The sequence below is a fragment of the Corvus hawaiiensis genome, chromosome 27 (genome assembly GCF_020740725.1).
Source record: "Corvus hawaiiensis isolate bCorHaw1 chromosome 27, bCorHaw1.pri.cur, whole genome shotgun sequence".
NCBI classification, from domain to species: Eukaryota; Metazoa; Chordata; class Aves; order Passeriformes; family Corvidae; genus Corvus; species Corvus hawaiiensis.
The window spans coordinates 4,382,373-4,409,307 of NC_063239.1; positions in this window are offsets into that span (position 1 = coordinate 4,382,373).

Consider the following 26,935-nt stretch of genomic DNA (forward strand, 5'->3'; position numbering starts at 1 on the left):
TGCAAAAAGCAGGGTAGCTCCCAGAACCAAGGAGTCCATTGTTACATTGTAGAAAATTATACATTACATTCTAGAAAACCTATGGATCCAAGGGGCTATTGTGACAGAGTGGGGCCACATGGAAGCAATTGTCCATTATGACAATGTGGATCAAAGGTGAGCATGGTGACACTGCGGAACCTCATGGAAGCAAGGAGCCTTTGAGACGCAGTGGGGCCTCATGGAATCAAGGAGACCATGGTGACACAGGTGATGCACATGAAGCCAAGGAGCCATTGTGACACAGTGGGGCCTCATGGAATCAAGGAGACCATGGTGACACAGGTGATGCACATGAAGCCAAGGAGCCATTGTGACACAACGGGGCTTCTTCCCTTGAGCTCTGCAGCTGGCGGTCCCAGCCCACGGCACCATGTGCCATCTGCTCTCCTCAGGGCTCTGCCTGCACACAGGCCCAGAGAAGTTTTCCTGTTTGTAAGGAAAGAATGGAAAAGCCTGAGCAGGTTTCCTCAACAACAAACCCTACATGCTCCGTCCAGGCTGCCTGGAATGATGTCCCCTTTCTACAAGGGACCCTGTGAGCAGGAATGATCTCTGAAAGCAGAATTCTCGCAGTCTTTCCACTGAATTCTCTGTCCCTGTCCTTTGCCTGGCTCTCTGTTGCAGATGGAAGCTGCTGCTGCCATTCTCAGCTTGAAGCCCTCTTTTGATGCAAGCAGGTGCTCCCAGGTGTGTTCAGCAGCTGTTGCTCAGTGTTGATGCAAAGCTTTTGTGTTCCTCATGGAAGCAAGGAGCCATTGTGACACTGCAGGGGCTCATGGCATCAAGGAGACAATTGTGACAGTACAGAACCTCCTAGAAACAAGGCTCCATGGTGACACCGTGGCGAATCATGGAATCAAGGAGCCCCTTGTGACACAGAGAGGCCGCCTGGAAGCAATGGTCCATTGTTACACTGCGGATTCCAGAAGACCATGGGGACAGCACGGAACCTCATGGAACCCTCCGTCCACTGGGACACAGCGGGGCCTCATGGACACAAGGGGACCATTGTGGCAAAGCAGGGCCTCATGGAAGCATGGAGAGCATTGTGACATTGTGGGCAATCATGGAAGCATGGAGAGCATTGTGCCACTAAGGAAACTGATGGAACCAAGGCGATCACTGGGCCACAATGGAAGCACATGGAATCAAGGCTCCATGATGACTTTGGAGGGCCTCATGGAGCACAGGATCCATTGTGACACAGCAAGACCTCGTGGAACCAAGGAGCCTTTGTGATAGTCCAGATGCGCATGGAAGCCAGGGTGCACTGAGACACAGCGGGGCCTTGTTGGAACCAAAGACACCTCTGCAAAAAGCAGGGTAGCTCCCAGAACCAAGGAGTCCATTGTTACATTGTAGAAAATTATACATTACATTCTAGAAAACCTATGGAACCAAGGGGCTATTGTGACAGAGTGGGGCCACATGGAAGCAATTGTCCATTATGACAATGTGGATCAAAGGTGAGCATGGTGACACTGCGGAACCTCATGGAAGCAAGGAGCCATTGTGACACAGGTGATGCACATGAAGCCAAGGAGCCATTGTGACACAGTGGGGCCTCATGGAATCAAGGAGACCATGGTGACACAGGTGATGCACATGAAGCCAAGGAGCCATTGTGACACAGTGGGGCCTCATGGAATCAAGGAGACCATGGTGACACAGGTGATGCACATGAAGCCAAGGAGCCATTGTGACACAGTGGGGCCTCATGGAATCAAGGAGACCATGGTGACACAGGTGATGCACATGAAGCCAAGGAGCCATTGTGACACAGCGGGGCTTCTTCCCTTGAGCTCTGCAGCTGGCGGTCCCAGCCCACGGCACCATGTGCCAACTGCTCTCCTCAGGGCTCTGCCTGCACACAGGCCCAGAGAAGTTTTCCTGTTTGTAAGGAAAGAATGGAAAAGCCTGAGCAGGTTTCCTAAACAACAAACCCTACATGCTCAGTCCAGGCTGCCTGGAATGATGTCCCCTTTCTACACGGGACACTGTGAGCAGGAATGATCTCTGAAAGCAGAATTCTTGCAGTCTTTCCACTGAATTCTCTGTCCCTGTCCTTTGCCTGGCTCTCTGTTGCAGATGGAAGCTGCTGCTGCCATTCTCAGCTTGAAGCCCTCTTTTGATGCAAGCAGGTGCTCCCAGGTGTGTTCAGCAGCTGTTGCTCAGTGTTGATGCAAAGCTTTTGTGTTCCTCATGGAAGCAAGGAGCCATTGTGACACTGCAGGGGCTCATGGGATCAAGGAGACAATTGTGACAGTACAGAACCTCCTAGAAACAAGGCTCCATGGTGACGCCGTGGGGAATCATGGAATCAAGGAGCCCCTTGTGACACAGAGAGGCCGCCTGGAAGCAATGGTCCATTGTTACACTGCGGATTCAAGAAGACCATGGGGACAGCACGGAACCTCATGGAACCCTCCGTCCACTGGGACACAGCGGGGCCTCATGGTCACAAGGGGACCATTGTGGCAAAGCAGGGCCTCATGGAAGCATGGAGAGCATTGTGACATTGTGGGCAATCATGGAAGCATGGAGAGCATTGTGCCACTAAGGAAACTGATGGAACCAAGGCGATCACTGGGCCACAATGGAAGCACATGGAATCAAGGCTCCATGATGACTTTGGAGGGCCTCATGGAGCACAGGATCCATTGTGACACAGCAAGACCTCGTGGAACCAAGGAGCCTTTGTGATACTCCAGATGCGCATGGAAGCCAGGGTGCACTGAGACACAGCGGGGCCTTGTTGGAACCAAAGACACCTCTGCAAAAAGCAGGGTAGCTCCCAGAACCAAGGAGTCCATTGTTACATTGTAGAAAATTATACATTACATTCTAGAAAACCTATGGATCCAAGGGGCTATTGTGACAGAGTGGGGCCACATGGAAGCAATTGTCCATTATGACAATGTGGATCAAAGGTGAGCATGGTGACACTGCGGAACCTCATGGAAGCAAGGAGCCTTTGAGACGCAGTGGGGCCTCATGGAATCAAGGAGACCATGGTGACACAGGTGATGCACATGAAGCCAAGGAGCCATTGTGACACAGTGGGGCCTCATGGAATCAAGGAGACCATGGTGACACAGGTGATGCACATGAAGCCAAGGAGCCATTGTGACACAACGGGGCTTCTTCCCTTGAGCTCTGCAGCTGGCGGTCCCAGCCCACGGCACCATGTGCCATCTGCTCTCCTCAGGGCTCTGCCTGCACACAGGCCCAGAGAAGTTTTCCTGTTTGTAAGGAAAGAATGGAAAAGCCTGAGCAGGTTTCCTCAACAACAAACCCTACATGCTCCGTCCAGGCTGCCTGGAATGATGTCCCCTTTCTACAAGGGACCCTGTGAGCAGGAATGATCTCTGAAAGCAGAATTCTCGCAGTCTTTCCACTGAATTCTCTGCCCCTGTCCTTTGCCTGGCTCTCTGTTGCAGATGGAAGCTGCTGCTGCCATTCTCAGCTTGAAGCCCTCTTTTGATGCAAGCAGGTGCTCCCAGGTGTGTTCAGCAGCTGTTGCTCAGTGTTGATGCAAAGCTTTTGTGTTCCTCATGGAAGCAAGGAGCCATTGTGACACTGCAGGGGCTCATGGCATCAAGGAGACAATTGTGACAGTACAGAACCTCCTAGAAACAAGGCTCCATGGTGACACCGTGGCGAATCATGGAATCAAGGAGCCCCTTGTGACACAGAGAGGCCGCCTGGAAGCAATGGTCCATTGTTACACTGCGGATTCCAGAAGACCATGGGGACAGCACGGAACCTCATGGAACCCTCCGTCCACTGGGACACAGCGGGGCCTCATGGGCACAAGGGGACCATTGTGGCAAAGCAGGGCCTCATGGAAGCATGGAGAGCATTGTGACATTGTGGGCAATCATGGAAGCATGGAGAGCATTGTGCCACTAAGGAAACTGATGGAACCAAGGCGATCACTGGGCCACAATGGGAGCACATGGAATCAAGGCTCCATGATGACTTTGGAGGGCCTCATGGAGCACAGGATCCATTGTGACACAGCAAGACCTCGTGGAACCAAGGAGCCTTTGTGATAGTCCAGATGCGCATGGAAGCCAGGGTGCACTGAGACACAGCGGGGCCTTGTTGGAACCAAAGACACCTCTGCAAAAAGCAGGGTAGCTCCCAGAACCAAGGAGTCCATTGTTACATTGTAGAAAATTATACATTACATTCTAGAAAACCTATGGAACCAAGGGGCTATTGTGACACAGTGGGGCCACATGGAAGCAATTGTCCATTATGACAATGTGGATCAAAGGTGAGCATGGTGACACTGCGGAACCTCATGGAAGCAAGGAGCCATTGTGACACAGGTGATGCACATGAAGCCAAGGAGCCATTGTGACACAGTGGGGCCTCATGGAATCAAGGAGACCATGGTGACACAGGTGATGCACATGAAGCCAAGGAGCCATTGTGACACAGTGGGGCCTCATGGAATCAAGGAGACCATGGTGACACAGGTGATGCACATGAAGCCAAGGAGCCATTGTGACACAGTGGGGCCTCATGGAATCAAGGAGACCATGGTGACACAGGTGATGCACATGAAGCCAAGGAGCCATTGTGACACAGCGGGGCTTCTTCCCTTGAGCTCTGCAGCTGGCGGTCCCAGCCCACGGCACCATGTGCCAACTGCTCTCCTCAGGGCTCTGCCTGCACACAGGCCCAGAGAAGTTTTCCTGTTTGTAAGGAAAGAATGGAAAAGCCTGAGCAGGTTTCCTAAACAACAAACCCTACATGCTCCGTCGAGGCTGCCTGGAATGATGTCCCCTTTCTACACGGGACACTGTGAGCAGGAATGATCTCTGAAAGCAGAATTCTTGCAGTCTTTCCACTGAATTCTCTGTCCCTGTCCTTTGCCTGGCTCTCTGTTGCAGATGGAAGCTGCTGCTGCCATTCTCAGCTTGAAGCCCTCTTTTGATGCAAGCAGGTGCTCCCAGGTGTGTTCAGCAGCTGTTGCTCAGTGTTGATGCAAAGCTTTTGTGTTCCTCATGGAAGCAAGGAGCCATTGTGACACTGCAGGGGCTCATGGCATCAAGGAGACAATTGTGACAGTACAGAACCTCCTAGAAACAAGGCTCCATGGTGACGCCGTGGCGAATCATGGAATCAAGGAGCCCCTTGTGACACAGAGAGGCCGCCTGGAAGCAATGGTCCATTGTTACACTGCGGATTCAAGAAGACCATGGGGACAGCACGGAACCTCATGGAACCCTCCGTCCACTGGGACACAGCGGGGCCTCATGGTCACAAGGGGACCATTGTGGCAAAGCAGGGCCTCATGGAAGCATGGAGAGCATTGTGACATTGTGGGCAATCATGGAAGCATGGAGAGCATTGTGCCACTAAGGAAACTGATGGAACCAAGGCGATCACTGGGCCACAATGGAAGCACATGGAATCAAGGCTCCATGATGACTTTGGAGGGCCTCATGGAGCACAGCATCCATTGTGACACAGCAAGACCTCGTGGAACCAAGGAGCCTTTGTGATACTCCAGATGCGCATGGAAGCCAGGGTGCACTGAGACACAGCGGTGCCTTGTTGGAACCAAAGACACCTCTGCAAAAAGCAGGGTAGCTCCCAGAACCAAGGAGTCCATTGTTACATTGTAGAAAATTATACATTACATTCTAGAAAACCTATGGAACCAAGGGGCTATTGTGACACAGTGGGGCCACATGGAAGCAATTGTCCATTATGACAATGTGGATCAAAGGTGAGCATGGTGACACTGCGGAACCTCATGGAAGCAAGGAGCCATTGTGACACAGGTGATGCACATGAAGCCAAGGAGCCATTGTGACCCAGTGGGGCCTCATGGAATCAAGGAGACCATGGTGACACAGGTGATGCACATGAAGCCAAGGAGCCATTGTGACACAGTGGGGCCTCATGGAATCAAGGAGGCCATGGTGACACAGGTGATGCACATGAAGCCAAGGAGCCATTGTGACACAGTGGGGCCTCATGGAATCAAGGAGACTATTGTGACACAGGTGATGCACATGAAGCCAAGGAGCCATTGTGACACAGTGGGGCCTCATGGAATCAAGGAGACCATGGTGACACAGGTGATGCACATGAAGCCAAGGAGCCATTGTGACACAGTGGGGCCTCATGGAATCAGGGAGACCATGGTGACACAGGTGATGCACATGAAGCCAAGGAGCCATTGTGACACAGCGGGGCTTCTTCCCTTCAGCTCTGCAGCTGGCGGTCCCAGCCCATGGCACCATGTGCCAACTGCTCTCCTCAGGGCTCTGCCTGCACACAGGCCCAGAGAAGTTTTCCTGTTTGTAAGGAAAGAATGGAAAAGCCTGAGCAGGTTTCCTAAACAACAAACCCTACATGCTCAGTCCAGGCTGCGTGGAATGATGTCCCCTTTCTACACGGGACACTGTGAGCAGGAATGATCTCTGAAAGCAGAATTCTTGCAGTCTTTCCACTGAATTCTCTGTCCCTGTCCTTTGCCTGGCTCTCTGTTGCAGATGGAAGCTGCTGCTGCCATTCTCAGCTTGAAGCCCTCTTTTGATGCAAGCAGGTGCTCCCAGGTGTGTTCAGCAGCTGTTGCTCAGTGTTGATGCAAAGCTTTTGTGTTCCTCATGGAAGCAAGGAGCCATTGTGACACTGCAGGGGCTCATGGGATCAAGGAGACAATTGTGACAGTACAGAACCTCCTAGAAACAAGGCTCCATGGTGACTGTTGGGGAAGATGAAACAGGAAAGCCTTGGAAATATGATTGCCTGACAAAAGATTTTGGGAATATGAAAACTACAGGCAACATCGAAATGAAAGCCACTTTTGAAATACCAGGTCTTAGTTACTGAACAACTAGAAAACAATGGTATGGCCGACTGAAGTAATCCCCTCTTGATGGAACAATACCCTCTGCTTGCAAACAGGTCCAAGGGTCAGAGCAGACCCTACTAGCTCAGCAGAAGGGGTCCAAAGAGTAGTTTTTAGAAGTTAAGATGTAACACTCTATGGTAATATAAGAACTCTTATAGGCTGTATGTAAATGCTATAGGATTTGTATCTTGTATTAGATTGGTTAGTGACAATTAGAATATTCAGTACAGAAGATGATTTATTGTATTGTAACCAGGACTTCAGACATTCCTCACTTCCACTTCTATTCTCATTCTCTCTCTTCTATTCATTCTCATTCTCAATTCTCATTCTCATTCTCTCACTCTCTCTCTTCTTCTCATTCTCAATTCTCATTCTCAATTCTCTCTCTCTCTCTCTCTCACCCGTTCACTCTCTTGCTCTCTTGGGCCTGCTCAGAGCTGAGTCTACCAGCTCTGAGCAGTGCCCCAATACCCACGCCTTTTACAATAAACCGGCTGTGTCCCAAGACCTGCCTATAGAGATCTCTCGTCTCCATCCGTCACCGTCTACGTCCGGCCGTCCCGACTGGACCCCAGAACCCCGTAACCTACAGTCTGGCGCCCACCGTGATTGCCGAACCCACACCCGAAACCTACAGTCTGGCGCACAACGTGATTGAACGCCCGGTTCAGCCTTCTCCATCTGTAGGACTTTTCTCCATGGACGGTAACTAAAAGACCAGTTATAGCCACCTAGAACGTGTCGTGAGCACGGCATACCGATGCTGCGCATCGTAATAGCTGGAGCTCTGTAATTCTGCTGAGGCAGCCTTCGAGCACGGGGTTTACCTGGAGCTCTTGGAGGGAATTGCCTGGCAGACCTCGAGCACGGGCCGCCACTGCCGCGCAGCGGCCCCCTGGAGCTCTTTGAGGAGGTCTGCCGTATCACCCCTCGAGCACGGACACGCTGCTAAGCAGTACTGACCGGAGCTCTGCGGAGGGAAATCTGCCGCACGCCCCGAGCACAGGCGAGTAGTGCTGAGCACCGCCCGCACTGGAGCTCAGTGCGGACCCACCCGTGAGGTCCTGAGCACGGAAAGCCGTTGCCAAGCGACGCCTGAAACCGGAGCTCTGGGAAAGGACCGAAAAGCGGCGTCCTGAGTGCTGAGTGGAGTGCCTGGCCAGCCCCCCACGACAGACATCTGAGTAAGGACGCTGCTCCTGCGACATCACCTAAGTGAGTATCATACTGGTCTAAAAAAAATGGGACAAACCCACTCTGCCCATGACAGAGATCTCTATAAGCAACTTAAGCATTTACTTATAAGCTCTGGTCCTAGTCAGTTGCCTAAACACGAGCTAAAAAATCTTTTAGAATGGACCCGACTTAATTTCCCAAATGCTGACCGTTCAGCCGTCTTTACAAGAGACTTTTGGGACACAGTTGGAGTTAAGCTCTTTAATAATATCTCCTACCGAGATATGGCAGCTGCACAGCTGATCCCAGCTTGCAGAGCGCTGGTAGAGCTGTTTGCCGCGGTGGCGCCGCCCGCAGCAGTCACCCCGCCGAGCCTGGTTCCAGCTGCGAGTCCGCCCCTTGCCGTCGCGAGCCCGCAGCGGAGCACGGCCCCCGCCCCTCCGCCGGACCCCGCGGCTCCGATACCCGCGGTCCGGCTGACTCGCGCCGCCCCGCCCCCTGCGCTCGCGGCCCCCGCGCCCGTTACCCCGGCCCCAGCCACCCCACCGGACCCTACGGCCCCTCCCGCCATCCCGTTCCTCTCCGCTGCCCCATCTCCCGCGGCCCCCGCTGCCCCATCCCCCGCGGCCCCCGCTGCCCCATCCCCCGCAGCCCCCGCCTTCAGTGCCAGCGTCTCCGCGGCCCCGCCCCTTGCCCCTGCCCCCCCGTGCCCCCCCCCCGGTCCCGTCACCGCGGCTCCACCCCCCCCTGCTGCCGTCATTGCTACCCCACCCCCCGCTGCTGACATCATGATGGCCCCGCCCCCCGGCGGTACCCCGGCGGGGCCAGCGCCTACCCCCCTGCTACCTACGGGTGTTACCCCTCCCCCAGCCGCGCCGGTTATGGCCATGGCTGCCATTATAGCCGGCCCCCCCCAAAGCCAAGCGGCGACCCTTCTTCCAGCCCCCCAGGTCCCCCCCCCCCCCCACGGCGCCGATGATAGCCATTGTTCCATCCGCGTCCGCCGCTGCTGCGTCTTCACAGTCCCCTGCCGCTCCCGAAACACTGGTGCCCAGAGCGCCGGCCACGGCTGTCCTGCTGTCTCCGGCACCCCCTGTGCACGTTACCGCAGGAACCCTACCCCCCCACCCTGCCGTTCAAGCGCGCACAGCACGCCCCGAGCGGTCCCCCGGCCCCGTGGCGGCACAGCAGCCGCCTGTGTCTACTTCCGCTCCTCCTGCCGTTTCTGTGCGGTTCCCCGATCCCCGCACACCATCGCTTGCGCTGGGAGCGCCCCAGCTCCGCGAGCCACTTGATGCCGGTGCCGCGCTGCCTGCACGGATGTCTGCAGTCTCCTCCGTTCCTGCCCCTGCTCCAGCTACGTCTCCCGGCACTGCAGCCCCGTCTCCCGCGGCACCACCACCCACCCCAGCCCAGCCTACAAGCTTCCAGCAGCAGCACGCCGCGGTCCAGCCACCAGCCCTCCTGCCTCCCGCGACCGCAGCCCCAGCCCCTGGTTCTGCAGTCCTGCCATCTTTCGCTCCGCCCGAACCGCCCGCCACACGGACTGCTGCCCTTACAGCCTACCGCGCGGACCTGATGACGCAACACGCGCATGCCCAATTGCTGCAACTCCCGGACCAGTGGTATCAGTCCGCTCAGACTTCTCCAACCTCAGCACCGCTCCCGGGACCAGCCGCGCATCCTCCCGCGACTCCGCCGCGCAGCTCCACCCCGCCTCCTCGCCCGCCGCCACCGAGATCGGCTGCACCACTCCCGAACTCTGCCGTTCCATCGCTGCCCCTGCCGGGTCCCATCCCCGCGCCGCAGCCGCCCCCGCCGGGGTCCCCCGACACCGTACAGCCGTATCCCTCCGCGCAGCGCAGCCTTGCCTCAGAAGCCGCGAGCAGGGGGGGAACCGAGAGCAATAATGCAGCTCCAGTGGCAGGGGAGATGGAGAGCCCCTCTGCCGGAGCTGATGCTTTAAATCTAACACAAGTAAACTCTGAAAAGCAGCCAGATTTGTTTGCAATAAGCCCCAGAGTCCCGCCGGCAAGCGGCGGGGATCTTGCAACCCAGAAAGAGAAAACGAGTTCTGAAAGTTTGTCAGCCCTACCTTCTGAATCAAAAAATCCTCCAAAGTGCTCAGATTATTCTAAATTAACAGATTGCCATGAAATAAGACCCCAAATCTATAAAGATGAAAGTCTTAGTCTATTAACTAAGCCTGTGATAGCTAGCCAACAGCCTGACAGTCCTAAAATGTGGGCTCCCATCTCCACTCTCCAAATTAAAGAACTAAAAAGTGCTGTAAGATACAGTGGCATTTGCTCACCGTATCTTAAACAACTGCCAAAAAGTACCCTAAAAGGAACACATCAAACTTTAAAACGCATTTTAAATCAACAGAAAAGGGGAAAAGCCCAGGCTACACCTCAAAGAAGGTTGAATAAAGCCTTGTATGTTTTTAATTTCTTGAACAGCTCTGCAGAAGAGCCTGAACCCCCCATCTTCAGACATTTCTTAAACAACAAAAAAGCAAAACTGAAAGAGCACCCTCCAGTTTTAATTAAGAATTTAGCATCAGGAAAAATAGAAAGACCTTATGATCTTATAATGTGGGGAAAGGGATTTGCATGTCTCTCCACAGGTGAAGGAACCAAGTGGATTCCAGCAAAGAACGTGAAGCTGTACCATGCATCAAAGCCCACTGTCTGTTCCACTTCAGGCAGTGACCCCGCGAGTAGAAGCCGAGAAGCCGGCACTGAAATGTGAACTCGGCAGAACCACTGAGAGAAGATTGTCTGCCAGAAACAGCTCGAGAAAAGAATGGAGTTTTAGCATTATTTGTGTAGATGCATGTTGCTTTTAACCTTTTGTTTTTGTTTTTATAATGAAGCTTTACCTGTAAATCAACCAAAGACAAAACCTAAGGGACCTAGCTAACCAAATTACAACAGATAACTCGTCTTGGCTAGACAGTTTGTTTGATGGTTGGAGCTTTGCACCCTGGCTAAGGGAACTCTGTAAAATAGGCTTGATTATTCTTGTAGTAATAATTATAGTTTTAGTAGCAGTACCTTGTATACTTCAGTGTGTGCAAAAAATGACGAGTAAGACTATGTCTAATATCTTAATTGTCCGTCGAAAAGGGGGAGATGTTGGGGAAGATGAAACAGGAAAGCCTTGGAAATATGATTGCCTGACAAAAGATTTTGGGAATATGAAAACTACAGGCAACATCGAAATGAAAGCCACTTTTGAAATACCAGGTCTTAGTTACTGAACAACTAGAAAACAATGGTATGGCCGACTGAAGTAATCCCCTCTTGATGGAACAATACCCTCTGCTTGCAAACAGGTCCAAGGGTCAGAGCAGACCCTACTAGCTCAGCAGAAGGGGTCCAAAGAGTAGTTTTTAGAAGTTAAGATGTAACACTCTATGGTAATATAAGAACTCTTATAGGCTGTATGTAAATGCTATAGGATTTGTATCTTGTATTAGATTGGTTAGTGACAATTAGAATATTCAGTACAGAAGATGATTTATTGTATTGTAACCAGGACTTCAGACATTCCTCACTTCCACTTCTATTCTCATTCTCTCTCTTCTATTCATTCTCATTCTCAATTCTCATTCTCATTCTCTCACTCTCTCTCTTCTTCTCATTCTCAATTCTCATTCTCAATTCTCTCTCTCTCTCTCTCTCACCCGTTCACTCTCTTGCTCTCTTGGGCCTGCTCAGAGCTGAGTCTACCAGCTCTGAGCAGTGCCCCAATACCCACGCCTTTTACAATAAACCGGCTGTGTCCCAAGACCTGCCTATAGAGATCTCTCGTCTCCATCCGTCACCGTCTACGTCCGGCCGTCCCGACTGGACCCCAGAACCCCGTAACCTACAGTGACGCCGTGGGGAATCATGGAATCAAGGAGCCCCTTGTGACACAGAGAGGCCGCCTGGAAGCAATGGTCCATTGTTACACTGCGGATTCAAGAAGACCATGGGGACAGCACGGAACCTCATGGAACCCTCCGTCCACTGGGACACAGCGGGGCCTCATGGACACAAGGGGACCATTGTGGCAAAGCAGGGCCTCATGGAAGCATGGAGAGCATTGTGACATTGTGGGCAATCATGGAAGCATGGAGAGCATTGTGCCACTAAGGAAACTGATGGAACCAAGGCGATCACTGGGACACAATGGAAGCACATGGAATCAAGGCTCCATGATGACTTTGGAGGGCCTCATGGAGCACAGCATCCATTGTGACACAGCAAGACCTCGTGGAACCAAGGAGCCTTTGTGATAGTCCAGATGCGCATGGAAGCCAGGGTGCACTGAGACACAGCGGGGCCTTGTTGGAACCAAAGACACCTCTGCAAAAAGCAGGGTAGCTCCCAGAACCAAGGAGTCCATTGTTACATTGTAGAAAATTATACATTACATTCTAGAAAACCTATGGATCCAAGGGGCTATTGTGACAGAGTGGGGCCACATGGAAGCAATTGTCCATTATGACAATGTGGATCAAAGGTGAGCATGGTGACACTGCGGAACCTCATGGAAGCAAGGAGCCTTTGAGACGCAGTGGGGCCTCATGGAATCAAGGAGACCATGGTGACACAGGTGATGCACATGAAGCCAAGGAGCCATTGTGACACAGTGGGGCCTCATGGAATCAAGGAGACCATGGTGACACAGGTGATGCACATGAAGCCAAGGAGCCATTGTGACACAACGGGGCTTCTTCCCTTGAGCTCTGCAGCTGGCGGTCCCAGCCCACGGCACCATGTGCCATCTGCTCTCCTCAGGGCTCTGCCTGCACACAGGCCCAGAGAAGTTTTCCTGTTTGTAAGGAAAGAATGGAAAAGCCTGAGCAGGTTTCCTCAACAACAAACCCTACATGCTCCGTCCAGGCTGCCTGGAATGATGTCCCCTTTCTACAAGGGACCCTGTGAGCAGGAATGATCTCTGAAAGCAGAATTCTCGCAGTCTTTCCACTGAATTCTCTGCCCCTGTCCTTTGCCTGGCTCTCTGTTGCAGATGGAAGCTGCTGCTGCCATTCTCAGCTTGAAGCCCTCTTTTGATGCAAGCAGGTGCTCCCAGGTGTGTTCAGCAGCTGTTGCTCAGTGTTGATGCAAAGCTTTTGTGTTCCTCATGGAAGCAAGGAGCCATTGTGACACTGCAGGGGCTCATGGCATCAAGGAGACAATTGTGACAGTACAGAACCTCCTAGAAACAAGGCTCCATGGTGACACCGTGGCGAATCATGGAATCAAGGAGCCCCTTGTGACACAGAGAGGCCGCCTGGAAGCAATGGTCCATTGTTACACTGCGGATTCAAGAAGACCATGGGGACAGCACGGAACCTCATGGAACCCTCCGTCCACTGGGACACAGCGGGGCCTCATGGACACAAGGGGACCATTGTGGCAAAGCAGGGCCTCATGGAAGCATGGAGAGCATTGTGACATTGTGGGCAATCATGGAAGCATGGAGAGCATTGTGCCACTAAGGAAACTGATGGAACCAAGGCGATCACTGGGACACAATGGGAGCACATGGAATCAAGGCTCCATGATGACTTTGGAGGGCCTCATGGAGCACAGGATCCATTGTGACACAGCAAGACCTCGTGGAACCAAGGAGCCTTTGTGATAGTCCAGATGCGCATGGAAGCCAGGGTGCACTGAGACACAGCGGGGCCTTGTTGGAACCAAAGACACCTCTGCAAAAAGCAGGGTAGCTCCCAGAACCAAGGAGTCCATTGTTACATTGTAGAAAATTATACATTACATTCTAGAAAACCTATGGAACCAAGGGGCTATTGTGACACAGTGGGGCCACATGGAAGCAATTGTCCATTATGACAATGTGGATCAAAGGTGAGCATGGTGACACTGCGGAACCTCATGGAAGCAAGGAGCCATTGTGACACAGGTGATGCACATGAAGCCAAGGAGCCATTGTGACACAGTGGGGCCTCATGGAATCAAGGAGACCATGGTGACACAGGTGATGCACATGAAGCCAAGGAGCCATTGTGACACAGTGGGGCCTCATGGAATCAAGGAGACCATGGTGACACAGGTGATGCACATGAAGCCAAGGAGCCATTGTGACACAGCGGGGCTTCTTCCCTTGAGCTCTGCAGCTGGCGGTCCCAGCCCACGGCACCATGTGCCAACTGCTCTCCTCAGGGCTCTGCCTGCACACAGGCCCAGAGAAGTTTTCCTGTTTGTAAGGAAAGAATGGAAAAGCCTGAGCAGGTTTCCTAAACAACAAACCCTACATGCTCCGTCCAGGCTGCCTGGAATGATGTCCCCTTTCTACACGGGACACTGTGAGCAGGAATGATCTCTGAAAGCAGAATTCTTGCAGTCTTTCCACTGAATTCTCTGTCCCTGTCCTTTGCCTGGCTCTCTGTTGCAGATGGAAGCTGCTGCTGCCATTCTCAGCTTGAAGCCCTCTTTTGATGCAAGCAGGTGCTCCCAGGTGTGTTCAGCAGCTGTTGCTCAGTGTTGATGCAAAGCTTTTGTGTTCCTCATGGAAGCAAGGAGCCATTGTGACACTGCAGGGGCTCATGGCATCAAGGAGACAATTGTGACAGTACAGAACCTCCTAGAAACAAGGCTCCATGGTGACGCCGTGGCGAATCATGGAATCAAGGAGCCCCTTGTGACACAGAGAGGCCGCCTGGAAGCAATGGTCCATTGTTACACTGCGGATTCAAGAAGACCATGGGGACAGCACGGAACCTCATGGAACCCTCCGTCCACTGGGACACAGCGGGGCCTCATGGGCACAAGGGGACCATTGTGGCAAAGCAGGGCCTCATGGAAGCATGGAGAGCATTGTGACATTGTGGGCAATCATGGAAGCATGGAGAGCATTGTGCCACTAAGGAAACTGATGGAACCAAGGCGATCACTGGGCCACAATGGAAGCACATGGAATCAAGGCTCCATGATGACTTTGGAGGGCCTCATGGAGCACAGCATCCATTGTGACACAGCAAGACCTCGTGGAACCAAGGAGCCTTTGTGATACTCCAGATGCGCATGGAAGCCAGGGTGCACTGAGACACAGCGGGGCCTTGTTGGAACCAAAGACACCTCTGCAAAAAGCAGGGTAGCTCCCAGAACCAAGGAGTCCATTGTTACATTGTAGAAAATTATACATTACATTCTAGAAAACCTATGGAACCAAGGGGCTATTGTGACACAGTGGGGCCACATGGAAGCAATTGTCCATTATGACAATGTGGATCAAAGGTGAGCATGGTGACACTGCGGAACCTCATGGAAGCAAGGAGCCATTGTGACACAGGTGATGCACATGAAGCCAAGGAGCCATTGTGACACAGTGGGGCCTCATGGAATCAAGGAGACCATGGTGACACAGGTGATGCACATGAAGCCAAGGAGCCATTGTGACACAGTGGGGCCTCATGGAATCAAGGAGGCCATGGTGACACAGGTGATGCACATGAAGCCAAGGAGCCATTGTGACACAGTGGGGCCTCATGGAATCAAGGAGACTATTGTGACACAGGTGATGCACATGAAGCCAAGGAGCCATTGTGACACAGTGGGGCCTCATGGAATCAAGGAGACCATGGTGACACAGGTGATGCACATGAAGCCAAGGAGCCATTGTGACACAGTGGGGCCTCATGGAATCAGGGAGACCATGGTGACACAGGTGATGCACATGAAGCCAAGGAGCCATTGTGACACAGCGGGGCTTCTTCCCTTGAGCTCTGCAGCTGGCGGTCCCAGCCCATGGCACCATGTGCCAACTGCTCTCCTCAGGGCTCTGCCTGCACACAGGCCCAGAGAAGTTTTCCTGTTTGTAAGGAAAGAATGGAAAAGCCTGAGCAGGTTTCCTAAACAACAAACCCTACATGCTCAGTCCAGGCTGCGTGGAATGATGTCCCCTTTCTACACGGGACACTGTGAGCAGGAATGATCTCTGAAAGCAGAATTCTTGCAGTCTTTCCACTGAATTCTCTGTCCCTGTCCTTTGCCTGGCTCTCTGTTGCAGATGGAAGCTGCTGCTGCCATTCTCAGCTTGAAGCCCTCTTTTGATGCAAGCAGGTGCTCCCAGGTGTGTTCAGCAGCTGTTGCTCAGTGTTGATGCAAAGCTTTTGTGTTCCTCATGGAAGCAAGGAGCCATTGTGACACTGCAGGGGCTCATGGCATCAAGGAGACAATTGTGACAGTACAGAACCTCCTAGAAACAAGGCTCCATGGTGACACCGTGGGGAATCATGGAATCAAGGAGCCCCTTGTGACACAGAGAGGCGGCCTGGAAGCAATGGTCCATTGTTACACTGCGGATTCAAGAAGACCATGGGGACAGCACGGAACCTCATGGAACCCTCCGTCCACTGGGACACAGCGGGGCCTCATGGGCACAAGGGGACCATTGTGGCAAAGCAGGGCCTCATGGAAGCATGGAGAGCATTGTGACATTGTGGGCAATCATGGAAGCATGGAGAGCATTGTGCCACTAAGGAAATTGATGGAACCAAGGCGATCCCTGGGCCACAATGGAAGCACATGGAATCAAGGCTCCATGATGACTTTGGAGGGCCTCATGGAGCACAGGATCCATTGTGACACAGCAAGACCTCGTGGAACCAAGGAGCCTTTGTGATACTCCAGATGCGCATGGAAGCCAGGGTGCACTGAGACACAGCGGGGCCTTGTTGGAACCAAAGACACCTCTGCAAAAAGCAGGGTAGCTCCCAGAACCAAGGAGTCCATTGTTACATTGTAGAAAATTATACATTACATTCTAGAAAACCTATGGAACCAAGGGGCTATTGTGACACAGTGGGGCCACATGGAAGCAATTGTCCATTATGACAATGTGGATCAAAGGTGAGCATGGTGACACTGCGGAACCTCATGGAAGCAAGGAGCCTTTGAGACGCAGTGGGGCCTCATGGAATCAAGGAGACCATGGTGACACAGGTGATGCACATGAAGCCAAGGAGCCATTGTGACACAGTGGGGCCTCATGGAATCAAGGAGACCATGGTGACACAGGTGATGCACATGAAGCCAAGGAGCCATTGTGACACAGTGGGGCCTCATGGAATCAAGGAGACCATGGTGACACAGGTGATGCACATGAAGCCAAGGAGCCATTGTGACACAGCAGGGCTTCTTCCCTTGAGCTCTGCAGCTGGCTGTCCCAGCCCACGGCACCATGTGCCATCTGCTCTCCTCAGGGCTCTGCCTGCACACAGGCCCAGAGAAGTTTTCCTGTTTGTAAGGAAAGAATGGAAAAGCCTGAGCAGGTTTCCTCAACAACAAACCCTACATGCTCCGTCCAGGCTGCCTGGAATGATGTCCCCTTTCTACAAGGGACCCTGTGAGCAGGAATGATCTCTGAAAGCAGAATTCTCGCAGTCTTTCCACTGAATTCTCTGTCCCTGTCCTTTGCCTGGCTCTCTGTTGCAGATGGAAGCTGCTGCTGCCATTCTCAGCTTGAAGCCCTCTTTTGATGCAAGCAGGTGCTCCCAGGTGTGTTCAGCAGCTGTTGCTCAGTGTTGATGCAAAGCTTTTGTGTTCCTCATGGAAGCAAGGAGCCATTGTGACACTGCAGGGGCTCATGGGATCAAGGAGACAATTGTGACAGTACAGAACCTCCTAGAAACAAGGCTCCATGGTGACACCGTGGCGAATCATGGAATCAAGGAGCCCCTTGTGACACAGAGAGGCCGCCTGGAAGCAATGGTCCATCGTTACACTGCGGATTCAAGAAGACCATGGGGACAGCACGGAACCTCATGGAACCCTCCATCCACTGGGACACAGCGGGGCCTCATGGACACAAGGGGACCATTGTGGCAAAGCAGGGCCTCATGGAAGCATGGAGAGCATTGTGCCACTAAGGAAACTGATGGAACCAAGGCGATCACTGGGACACAATGGAAGCACATGGAATCAAGGCTCCATGATGACTTTGGAGGGCCTCATGGAGCACAGCATCCATTGTGACACAGCAAGACCTCGTGGAACCAAGGAGCCTTTGTGATAGTCCAGATGCGCATGGAAGCCAGGGTGCACTGAGACACAGCGGGGCCTTGTTGGAACCAAAGACACCTCTGCAAAAAGCAGGGTAGCTCCCAGAACCAAGGAGTCCATTGTTACATTGTAGAAAATTATACATTACATTCTAGAAAACCTATGGAACCAAGGGCCTATTGTGACAGAGTGGGGCCACATGGAAGCAATTGTCCATTATGACAATGTGGATCAAAGGTGAGCATGGTGACACTGCGGAACCTCATGGAATCAAGGAGACCATTGTGACACAGGTGATGCACATGAAGCCAAGGAGCCATTGTGACACAGTGGGGCCTTATGGAATCAAGGAGACCATGGTGACACAGGTGATGCACATGAAGCCAAGGAGCCATTGTGACCCAGTGGGGCCTCATGGAATCAAGGAGACCATGGTGACACAGGTGATGCACATGAAGCCAAGGAGCCATTGTGACACAGTGGGGCCTCATGGAATCAAGGAGACCATGGTGACACAGGTGATGCACATGAAGCCAAGGAGCCATTGTGACACAGCGGGGCTTCTTCCCTTGAGCTCTGCAGCTGGCTGTCCCAGCCCATGGCACCATGTGCCAACTGCTCTCCTCAGGGCTCTGCCTGCACACAGGCCCAGAGAAGTTTTCCTGTTTGTAAGGAAAGTATGGAAAAGCCTGAGCAGGTTTCCTAAACGACAAACCCTACATATTCAGTCCAGGCTGCGTGGAATGATGTCCCCTTTCTACACGGGACACTGTGAGCAGGAATGATCTCTGGGAGCAGAATTCCTGCAGTCTTTCCACTGAATTCTCTGTCCCTGTCCTTTGCCTGGCTCTCTGTTGCAGATGGAAGCTGCTGCTGCCATTCTCAGCTTGAAGCCCTCTTTTGATGCAAGCAGATGCTCCCAGGTGTGTTCAGCAGCTGTTGCTCAGTGTTGATGCAAAGCTTTTGTGTTCCTCATGGAAGCAAGGAGCCATTGTGACACTGCAGGGGCTCATGGCATCAAGGAGACAATTGTGACAGTACAGAACCTCCTAGAAACAAGGCTCCATGGTGACACCGTGGGGAATCATGGAATCAAGGAGCCCCTTGTGACACAGAGAGGCCGCCTGGAAGCAATGGTCCATTGTTACACTGCGGATTCCAGAAGACCATGGGGACAGCACGGAACCTCATGGAACCCTCCGTCCACTGGGACACAGCGGGGCCTCATGGACACAAGGGGACCATTGTGGCAAAGCAGGGCCTCATGGAAGCATGGAGAGCATTGTGACATTGTGGGCAATCATGGAAGCATGGAGAGCATTGTGCCACTAAGGAAACTGATGGAACCAAGGCGATCCCAGGGACACAATGGAAGCACATGGAATCAAGGCTCCATGATGACTTTGGAGGGCCTCATGGAGCACAGCATCCATTGTGACACAGCAAGACCTCGTGGAACCAAGGAGCCTTTGTGATAGTCCAGATGCGCATGGAAGCCCGGGTGCACTGAGACACAGCGGGGCCTTGTTGGAACCAAAGACACCTCTGCAAAAAGCAAGGTTGCTCCCAGAACCAAGGAGTCCATTGTTACATTGTAGAAAATTATACATTACATTCTAGAAAACCTATGGAACCAAGGGGCTATTGTGACACTGTAGGGCCACATGGAAGCAATTGTCCATTATGACAATGTGGATCAAAGGTGAGCATGGTGACACTGCGAAACCTCATGGAAGCAAGGAGCCATTGTGACGCAGTGGGGCCTCATGGAATCAAGGAGACCATGGTGACACAGGTGATGCACATGAAGCCAAGGAGCCATTGTGACACAGTGGGGCTTCTTCCCTTGAGCTCTGCAGCTGGCTGTCCCAGCCCACGGCACCATGTGCCATCTGCTCTCCTCAGGGCTCTGCCTGCACACAGGCCCAGAGAAGTTTTCCTGTTTGTAAGGAAAGAATGGAAAAGCCTGAGCAGGTTTCCTAAACAACAAACCCTACATACTCAGTCCAGGCTGCCTGGAATGATGTCCCCTTTCTACAAGGGACACTGTGAGCAGGAATGATCTCTGGGAGCAGAATTCCCGCAGTCTTTCCACTGAATTCTCTGTCCCTGTCCTTTGCCTGGCTCTCTGTTGCAGATGGAAGCTGCTGGTGCCTTTCTCAGCTTGAAGCCCTCTTTTGATGCAAGCAGATGCTCCCAGGTGTGTTCAGCAGCTGTTGCTCAGTGTTGATGCAAAGCTTTTGTGTTCCTCATGGAAGCAAGGAGCCATTGTGACACTGCAGGGGCTCATGGGATCAAGGAGACAATTGTGACAGTACAGAACCTCCTAGAAACAAGGCTCCATGGTGACACCGTGGGGAATCATGGAATCAAGGAGCCCGTTGTGACACAGAGAGGCCGCCTGGAAGCAATGGTCCATTGTTACACTGCGGATTCAGGAAGACCATGGGGACAGCATGGAACCTCATGGAACCATCTGTCCATTGGGACACAGCGGGGCCTCATGGACACAAGGGGACCATTGTGGCAAAGCAGGGCCTCATGGAAGCATGGAGAGCATTGTGCCACTAAGGAAACTGATGGAACCAAGGCGATCACTGGGACACAATGGAAGCACATGGAATCAAGGCTCCATGATGACTTTGGAGGGCCTCATGGAGCACAGGATCCATTGTGACACAGCAAGACCTCGTGGAACCAAGGAGCCTTTGTGATACTCCAGATGCGCATGGAAGCCAGGGTGCACTGAGACACAGCGGGGCCTTGTTGGAACCAAAGACACCTCTGCAAAAAGCAGGGTAGCTCCCAGAACCAAGGAGTCCATTGTTACATTGTAGAAAATTATACATTACATTCTAGAAAACCTATGGAACCAAGGGCCTATTGTGACAGAGTGGGGCCATATGGAAGCAATTGTCCATTATGACAATGTGGATCAAAGGTGAGCATGGTGACACTGCGGAACCTCATGGAATCAAGGAGACCATTGTGACACAGGTGATGCACATGAAGCCAAGGAGCCATTGTGACACAGTGGGGCCTCATGGAATCAAGGAGACCATGGTGACACAGGTGATGCACATGAAGCCAAGGAGCCATTGTGACACAGTGGGGCCTCATGGAATCAAGGAGACCATGGTGACACAGGTGATGCACATGAAGCCAAGGAGCCATTGTGACACAGTGGGGCCTCATGGAATCAAGGAGACCATGGTGACACAGGTGATGCACATGAAGCCAAGGAGCCATTGTGACACAGCGGGGCTTCTTCCCTTGAGCTCTGCAGCTGGCGGTCCCAGCCCATGGCACCATGTGCCAACTGCTCTCCTCAGGGCTCTGCCTGCACACAGGCCCAGAGAAGTTTTCCTGTTTGTAAGGAAAGTATGGAAAAGCCTGAGCAGGTTTCCTAAACAACAAACCCTACATACTCAGTCCAGGCTGCGTGGAATGATGTCCCCTTTCTACACGGGACACTGTGAGCAGGAATGATCTCTGGGAGCAGAATTCCCGCAGTCTTTCCACTGAATTCTCTGCCCCTGTCCTTTGCCTGGCTCTCTGTTGCAGATGGAAGCTGCTGGTGCCTTTCTCAGCTTGAAGCCCTCTTTTGATGCAAGCAGATGCTCCCAGGTGTGTTCAGCAGCTGTTGCTCAGTGTTGATGCAAAGCTTTTGTGTTCCTCATGGAAGCAAGGAGCCATTGTGACACTGCAGGGGCTCATGGGATCAAGGAGACAATTGTGACAGTACAGAACCTCCTAGAAACAAGGCTCCATGGTGACACCGTGGGGAATCATGGAATCAAGGAGCCCCTTGTGACACAGAGAGGCCGCCTGGAAGCAATGGTCCATTGTTACACTGCGGATTCAAGAAGACCATGGGGACAGCATGGAACCTCATGGAACCATCTGTCCATTGGGACACAGCGGGGCCTCATGGACACAAGGGGACCATTGTGGCAAAGCAGGGCCTCATGGAAGCATGGAGAGCATTGTGCCACTAAGGAAACTGATGGAACCAAGGCGATCACTGGGACACAATGGAAGCACATGGAATCAAGGCTCCATGATGACTTTGGAGGGCCTCATGGAGCACAGCATCCATTGTGACACAGCAAGACCTCGTGGAACCAAGGAGCCTTTGTGATACTCCAGATGCGCATGGAAGCCAGGGTGCACTGAGACACAGCGGGGCCTTGTTGGAACCAAAGACACCTCTGCAAAAAGCAGGGTAGCTCCCAGAACCAAGGAGTCCATTGTTACATTGTAGAAAATTATACATTACATTCTAGAAAACCTATGGAACCAAGGGCCTATTGTGACAGAGTGGGGCCACATGGAAGCAATTGTCCATTATGACAATGTGGATCAAAGGTGAGCATGGTGACACTGCGGAACCTCATGGAATCAAGGAGACTATTGTGACACAGGTGATGCACATGAAGCCAAGGAGCCATTGTGACACAGTGGGGCCTCATGGAATCAAGGAGACCATTGTGACACAGGTGATGCACATGAAGCCAAGGAGCCATTGTGACACAGTGGGGCCTCATGGAATCAAGGAGACCATGGTGACACAGGTGATGCACATGAAGCCAAGGAGCCATTGTGACACTGCAGGGGCTCATGGCATCAAGGAGACAATTGTGACAGTACAGAACCTCCTAGAAACAAGGCTCCATGGTGACACCGTGGCGAATCATGGAATCAAGGAGCCCCTTGTGACACAGAGAGGCCGCCTGGAAGCAATGGTCCATTGTTACACTGCGGATTCAAGAAGACCATGGGGACAGCACGGAACCTCATGGAACCCTCCGTCCATTGGGACACAGCGGGGCCTCATGGACACAAGGGGACCATTGTGGCAAAGCAGGGCCTCATGGAAGCATGGAGAGCATTGTGACATTGTGGGCAATCATGGAAGCATGGAGAGCATTGTGCCACTAAGGAAACTGATGGAACCAAGGCGATCACTGGGACACAATGGAAGCACATGGAATCAAGGCTCCATGATGACTTTGGAGGGCCTCATGGAGCACAGGATCCATTGTGACACAGCAAGACCTCGAGGAACCAAGGAGCCTTTGTGATAGTCCAGATGCGCATGGAAGCCAGGGTGCACTGAGACACAGCGGGGCCTTGTTGGAACCAAAGACACCTCTGCAAAAAGCAGGGTAGCTCCCAGAACCAAGGAGTCCATTGTTACATTGTAGAAAATTATACATTACATTCTAGAAAACCTATGGAACCAAGAGGCTATTGTGACACAGTGGGGCCACATGGAAGCAATTGTCCATTATGACAATGTGGATCAAAGGTGAGCATGGTGACACTGCGGAACCTCATGGAAGCAAGGAGCCTTTGAGACGCAGTGGGGCCTCATGGAATCAAGGAGACCATGGTGACACAGGTGATGCACATGAAGCCAAGGAGCCATTGTGACCCAGTGGGGCCTCATGGAATCAAGGAGACCATGGTGACACAGGTGATGCACATGAAGCCAAGGAGCCATTGTGACACAGTGGGGCCTCATGGAATCAAGGAGACCATGGTGACACAGGTGATGCACATGAAGCCAAGGAGCCATTGTGACACAGCAGGGCTTCTTCCCTTGAGCTCTGCAGCTGGCTGTCCCAGCCCACGGCACCATGTGCCATCTGCTCTCCTCAGGGCTCTGCCTGCACACAGGCCCAGAGAAGTTTTCCTGTTTGTAAGGAAAGAATGGAAAAGCCTGAGCAGGTTTCCTCAACAACAAACCCTACATGCTCCGTCCAGGCTGCGTGGAATGATGTCCCCTTTCTACAAGGGACACTGTGAGCAGGAATGATCTCTGAAAGCAGAATTCTCGCAGTCTTTCCACTGAATTCTCTGCCCCTGTCCTTTGCCTGGCTCTCTGTTGCAGATGGAAGCTGCTGCTGCCATTCTCAGCTTGAAGCCCTCTTTTGATGCAAGCAGGTGCTCCCAGGTGTGTTCAGCAGCTGTTGCTCAGTGTTGATGCAAAGCTTTTGTGTTCCTCATGGAAGCAAGGAGCCATTGTGACACTGCAGGGGCTCATGGGATCAAGGAGACAATTGTGACAGTACAGAACCTCCTAGAAACAAGGCTCCATGGTGACACCGTGGCGAATCATGGAATCAAGGAGCCCCTTGTGACACAGAGAGGCCGCCTGGAAGCAATGGTCCATTGTTACACTGCGGATTCAAGAAGACCATGGGGACAGCACGGAACCTCATGGAACCCTCCATCCACTGGGACACAGCGGGGCCTCATGGACACAAGGGGACCATTGTGGCAAAGCTGGGCCTCATGGAAGCATGGAGAGCATTGTGCCACTAAGGAAACTGATGGAACCAAGGCGATCACTGGGACACAATGGAAGCACATGGAATCAAGGCTCCATGATGACTTTGGAGGGCCTCATGGAGCACAGCATCCATTGTGACACAGCAAGACCTCGTGGAACCAAGGAGCCTTTGTGATACTCCAGATGCGCATGGAAGCCAGGGTGCACTGAGACACAGCGGGGCCTTGTTGGAACCAAAGACACCTCTGCAAAAAGCAGGGTAGCTCCCAGAACCAAGGAGTCCATTGTTACATTGTAGAAAATTATACATTACATTCTAGAAAACGTATGGAACCAAGGGCCTATTGTGACAGAGTGGGGCCACATGGAAGCAATTGTCCATTATGACAATGTGGATCAAAGGTGAGCATGGTGACACTGCGGAACCTCATGGAATCAAGGAGACCATTGTGACACAGGTGATGCACATGAAGCCAAGGAGCCATTGTGACACAGTGGGGCCTCATGGAATCAAGGAGACCATGGTGACACAGGTGATGCACATGAAGCCAAGGAGCCATTGTGACACAGTGGGGCCTCATGGAATCAAGGAGACCATGGTGACACAGGTGATGCACATGAAGCCAAGGAGCCATTGTGACACAGTGGGGCCTCATGGAATCAAGGAGACTATTGTGACACAGGTGATGCACATGAAGCCAAGGAGCCATTGTGACACAGTGGGGCCTCATGGAATCAAGGAGACCATGGTGACACAGGTGATGCACATGAAGCCAAGGAGCCATTGTGACACAGCGGGGCTTCTTCCCTTCAGCTCTGCAGCTGGCTGTCCCAGCCCATGGCACCATGTGCCAACTGCTCTCCTCAGGGCTCTGCCTGCACACAGGCCCAGAGAAGTTTTCCTGTTTGTAAGGAAAGTATGGAAAAGCCTGAGCAGGTTTCCTAAACGACAAACCCTACATACTCAGTCCAGGCTGCGTGGAATGATGTCCCCTTTCTACAAGGGACACTGTGAGCAGGAATGATCTCTGGGAGCAGAATTCCTGCAGTCTTTCCACTGAATTCTCTGTCCCTGTCCTTTGCCTGGCTCTCTGTTGCAGATGGAAGCTGCTGCTGCCATTCTCAGCTTGAAGCCCTCTTTTGATGCAAGCAGATGCTCCCAGGTGTGTTCAGCAGCTGTTGCTCAGTGTTGATGCAAAGCTTTTGTGTTCCTCATGGAAGCAAGGAGCCATTGTGACACTGCAGGGGCTCATGGGATCAAGGAGACAATTGTGACAGTACAGAACCTCCTAGAAACAAGGCTCCATGGTGACACCGTGGGGAATCATGGAATCAAGGAGCCCGTTGTGACACAGAGAGGCCGCCTGGAAGCAATGGTCCATTGTTACACTGCGGATTCCAGAAGACCATGGGGACAGCACGGAACCTCATGGAACCCTCCGTCCACTGGGACACAGCGGGGCCTCATGGACACAAGGGGACCATTGTGGCAAAGCAGGGCCTCATGGAAGCATGGAGAGCATTGTGACATTGTGGGCAATCATGGAAGCATGGAGAGCATTGTGCCACTAAGGAAACTGATGGAACCAAGGCGATCCCAGGGACACAATGGAAGCACATGGAATCAAGGCTCCATGATGACTTTGGAGGGCCTCATGGAGCACAGCATCCATTGTGACACAGCAAGACCTCGTGGAACCAAGGAGCCTTTGTGATAGTCCAGATGCGCATGGAAGCCAGGGTGCACTGAGACACAGCGGGGCCTTGTTGGAACCAAAGACACCTCTGCAAAAAGCAAGGTTGCTCCCAGAACCAAGGAGTCCATTGTTACATTGTAGAAAATTATACATTACATTCTAGAAAACCTATGGAACAAATGGGCTATTGTGACACCGTAGGGCCACATGGAAGCAATTGTCCATTATGACAATGTGGATCAAAGGTGAGCATGGTGACACTGCGGAACCTCATGGAAGCAAGGAGCCTTTGTGACAAAGTGGGGCCTCATGGAATCAAGGAGACCATGGTGACACAGGTGATGCACGTGAAGCCAAGGAGCCATTGTGACACAGTGGGGCTTCTTCCCTTGAGCTCTGCAGCTGGCTGTCCCAGCCCACGGCACCATGTGCCATCTGCTCTCCTCAGGGCTCTGCCTGCACACAGGCCCAGAGAAGTTTTCCTGTTTGTAAGGAAAGAATGGAAAAGCCTGAGCAGGTTTCCTAAACAACAAACCCTACATACTCAGTCCAGGCTGCCTGGAATGATGTCCCCTTTCTACAAGGGACACTGTGAGCAGGAATGATCTCTGGGAGCAGAATTCCCGCAGTCTTTCCACTGAATTCTCTGTCCCTGTCCTTTGCCTGGCTCTCTGTTGCAGATGGAAGCTGCTGCTGCCTTTCTCAGCTTGAAGCCCTCTTTTGATGCAAGCAGATGCTCCCAGGTGTGTTCAGCAGCTGTTGCTCAGTGTTGATGCAAAGCTTTTGTGTTCCTCATGGAAGCAAGGAGCCATTGTGA